This window comes from Pimephales promelas, chromosome 3 (genome assembly GCF_988280905.1).
Source record: "Pimephales promelas chromosome 3, fPimPro1.hap1.1, whole genome shotgun sequence".
NCBI classification, from domain to species: Eukaryota; Metazoa; Chordata; class Actinopteri; order Cypriniformes; family Leuciscidae; genus Pimephales; species Pimephales promelas.
This window is the reverse complement of record NC_142771.1, coordinates 47,177,640-47,180,139: the sequence shown is the minus strand read 5'-3', so window position 1 is coordinate 47,180,139 and position 2,500 is coordinate 47,177,640. Positions and strand designations below refer to the sequence as shown.

The following is a 2,500-nucleotide window of genomic DNA, read 5'->3' as shown; positions in this document are numbered from 1 at the left end:
GCGGTCTCCCATCCAAGTACTAACCAGGCCCGACCCTGCTTAGCTTCCGAGATCAGACGAGTTCGGGCGTTCTCAAGGTGGTATGGCCGTAAGCGAAATCTGCTGCCAAAATTGGGCTATTTGAATGGTTAGAACATTAGGGTAGTAAACTACATTAAGCTTACAGCACCTGGTATTCCCAGGCGGTCTCCCATCCAAGTACTAACCAGGCCCGACCCTGCTTAGCTTCCGAGATCAGACGAGTTCGGGCGTTCTCAAGGTGGTATGGCCGTAAGCGAAATCTGCTGCCAAAATTGGGCTATTTGAATGGTTAGAACATTAGGTAGTAAACTACATAAAGCTTACAGCACCTGGTATTCCCAGGCGGTCTCCCATCCAAGTACTAACCAGGCCCGACCCTGCTTAGCTTCCGAGATCAGACGAGTTCGGGCGTTCTCAAGGTGGTATGGCCGTAAGCGAAATCTGCTGCCGAAATTGGGCTATTTGAATGGTTAGAACATTAGGGTAGTAAACTACATAAAGCTTACAGCACCTGGTATTCCCAGGCGGTCTCCCATCCAAGTACTAACCAGGCCCGACCCTGCTTAGCTTCCGAGATCAGACGAGTTCGGGCGTTCTCAAGGTGGTATGGCCGTAAGCGAAATCTGCTGCCAAAATTGGGCTATTTGAATGGTTAGAACATTAGGGTAGTAAACTACATAAAGCTTACAGCACCTGGTATTCCCAGGCGGTCTCCCATCCAAGTACTAACCAGGCCCGACCCTGCTTAGCTTCCGAGATCAGACGAGTTCGGGCGTTCTCAAGGTGGTATGGCCGTAAGCGAAATCTGCTGCCAAAATTGGGCTATTTGAATGGTTAGAACATTAGGGTAGTAAACTACATAAAGCTTACAGCACCTGGTATTCCCAGGCGGTCTCCCATCCAAGTACTAACCAGGCGCGACCCTGCTTAGCTTCCGAGATCAGACGAGTTCGGGCGTTCTCAAGGTGGTATGGCCGTAAGCGAAATCTGCTGCCAAAATTGGGCTATTTGAATGGTTAGAACATTAGGGTAGTAAACTACATAAAGCTTACAGCACCTGGTATTCCCAGGCGGTCTCCCATCCAAGTACTAACCAGGCCCGACCCTGCTTAGCTTCCGAGATCAGACGAGTTCGGGCGTTCTCAAGGTGGTATGGCCGTAAGCGAAATCTGCTGCCAAAATTGGGCTATTTGAATGGTTAGAACATTAGGGTAGTAAACTACATAAAGCTTACAGCACCTGGTATTCCCAGGCGGTCTCCCATCCAAGTACTAACCAGGCCCGACCCTGCTTAGCTTCCGAGATCAGACGAGTTCGGGCGTTCTCAAGGTGGTATGGCCGTAAGCGAAATCTGCTGCCAAAATTGGGCTATTTGAATGGTTAGAACATTAGGGTAGTAAACTACATAAAGCTTACAGCACCTGGTATTCCCAGGCGGTCTCCCATCCAAGTACTAACCAGGCCCGACCCTGCTTAGCTTCCGAGATCAGACGAGTTCGGGCGTTCTCAAGGTGGTATGGCCGTAAGCGAAATCTGCTGCCAAAATTGGGCTATTAGAATGGTTAGAACATTAGGGTAGTAAACTACATAAAGCTTACAGCACCTGGTATTCCCAGGCGGTCTCCCATCCAAGTACTAACCAGGCCCGACCCTGCTTAGCTTCCGAGATCAGACGAGTTCGGGCGTTCTCAAGGTGGTATGGCCGTAAGCGAAATCTGATGCCAAAATTGGGCTATTTGAATGGTTAGAACATTAGGGTAGTAAACTACATTAAGCTTACAGCACCTGGTATTCCCAGGCGGTCTCCCATCCAAGTACTAACCAGGCCCGACCCTGCTTAGCTTCCGAGATCAGACGAATTCGGGCGTTCTCAAGGTGGTATGGCCGTAAGCGAAATCTGCTGCCAAAATTGGGCTATTTGAATGGTTAGAACATTAGGGTAGTAAACTACATAAAGCTTACAGCACCTGGTATTCCCAGGCGGTCTCCCATCCAAGTACTAACCAGGCCCGACCCTGCTTAGCTTCCGAGATCAGACGAGTTCAGGCGTTCTCAAGGTGGTATGGCCGTAAGCGAAATCTGCAGCCAAAATTGGGCTATTTGAATGGTTAGAACATTAGGGTAGTAAACTACATAAAGCTTACAGCACCTAGTATTCCCAGGCGGTCTCCCATCCAAGTACTAACCAGGCCCGACCCTGCTTAGCTTCCGAGATCAGACGAGTTCGGGCGTTCTCAAGGTGGTATCGACGTAAGCGAAATCTGCTGCCAAAATTGGGCTATTTGAATGGTTAGAACATTAGGGTAGTAAACTACATAAAGCTTACAGCACCTGGTATTCCCAGGCGGTCTCCCATCCAAGTACTAACCAGGCCCGACCCTGCTTAGCTTCCGAGATCAGACGAGTTCGGGCGTTCTCAAGGTGGTATGGCCGTAAGCGAAATCTGCTGCCAAAATTGGGCTATTTGAATGGTTAGAAC

The 2,500-nt window shown here is 49.4% G+C and overlaps 13 non-coding genes and 1 pseudogene across 13 annotated transcripts in view; all 14 read right to left on the bottom strand.

Moving 5' to 3' along the window:
* LOC148994042 (5S ribosomal RNA) overlaps positions 1-94 on the bottom strand; it is a 119-nt gene extending 25 nt beyond the window's left edge. The window contains exon 1 of the ribosomal RNA XR_016159626.1: positions 1-94. This exon is cut by the window's left edge and continues 25 nt beyond it. This is a non-coding gene — a ribosomal RNA (5S ribosomal RNA).
* Positions 95-157: 63 nt separating this feature from the next.
* On the bottom strand, positions 158-276 carry LOC148994041 (5S ribosomal RNA). Its single transcript, XR_016159625.1, has one exon. It is a non-coding gene; the product is annotated as a 5S ribosomal RNA (ribosomal RNA).
* Positions 277-338: 62 nt separating this feature from the next.
* Positions 339-457, bottom strand: LOC148994040 (5S ribosomal RNA). Its single transcript, XR_016159624.1, has one exon. It is a non-coding gene; the product is annotated as a 5S ribosomal RNA (ribosomal RNA).
* Positions 458-520: 63 nt separating this feature from the next.
* On the bottom strand, positions 521-639 carry LOC148994039 (5S ribosomal RNA). Its single transcript, XR_016159623.1, has one exon. It is a non-coding gene; the product is annotated as a 5S ribosomal RNA (ribosomal RNA).
* Positions 640-702: 63 nt separating this feature from the next.
* On the bottom strand, positions 703-821 carry LOC148994038 (5S ribosomal RNA). Its single transcript, XR_016159622.1, has one exon. It is a non-coding gene; the product is annotated as a 5S ribosomal RNA (ribosomal RNA).
* A 63-nt stretch (positions 822-884) lies between these two features.
* On the bottom strand, positions 885-1,003 carry LOC148994037 (5S ribosomal RNA). The gene has a single exon (XR_016163341.1). It is a non-coding gene; the product is annotated as a 5S ribosomal RNA (ribosomal RNA).
* Positions 1,004-1,066: 63 nt separating this feature from the next.
* On the bottom strand, positions 1,067-1,185 carry LOC148994036 (5S ribosomal RNA). The gene has a single exon (XR_016159621.1). It is a non-coding gene; the product is annotated as a 5S ribosomal RNA (ribosomal RNA).
* A 63-nt stretch (positions 1,186-1,248) lies between these two features.
* LOC148994035 (5S ribosomal RNA) lies at positions 1,249-1,367 on the bottom strand. Its single transcript, XR_016159619.1, has one exon. It is a non-coding gene; the product is annotated as a 5S ribosomal RNA (ribosomal RNA).
* A 63-nt stretch (positions 1,368-1,430) lies between these two features.
* LOC148994034 (5S ribosomal RNA) lies at positions 1,431-1,549 on the bottom strand. The gene has a single exon (XR_016159618.1). It is a non-coding gene; the product is annotated as a 5S ribosomal RNA (ribosomal RNA).
* A 63-nt stretch (positions 1,550-1,612) lies between these two features.
* On the bottom strand, positions 1,613-1,731 carry LOC148994033 (5S ribosomal RNA). The gene has a single exon (XR_016159617.1). It is a non-coding gene; the product is annotated as a 5S ribosomal RNA (ribosomal RNA).
* A 63-nt stretch (positions 1,732-1,794) lies between these two features.
* Positions 1,795-1,913, bottom strand: LOC148994032 (5S ribosomal RNA). Its single transcript, XR_016162159.1, has one exon. It is a non-coding gene; the product is annotated as a 5S ribosomal RNA (ribosomal RNA).
* Positions 1,914-1,976: 63 nt separating this feature from the next.
* On the bottom strand, positions 1,977-2,095 carry LOC148994031 (5S ribosomal RNA). Its single transcript, XR_016161665.1, has one exon. It is a non-coding gene; the product is annotated as a 5S ribosomal RNA (ribosomal RNA).
* Positions 2,096-2,158: 63 nt separating this feature from the next.
* On the bottom strand, positions 2,159-2,277 carry LOC148994030 (5S ribosomal RNA; annotated as a pseudogene).
* Positions 2,278-2,340: 63 nt separating this feature from the next.
* LOC148994029 (5S ribosomal RNA) lies at positions 2,341-2,459 on the bottom strand. The gene has a single exon (XR_016159616.1). It is a non-coding gene; the product is annotated as a 5S ribosomal RNA (ribosomal RNA).
* Positions 2,460-2,500: the final 41 nt, after the last annotated feature.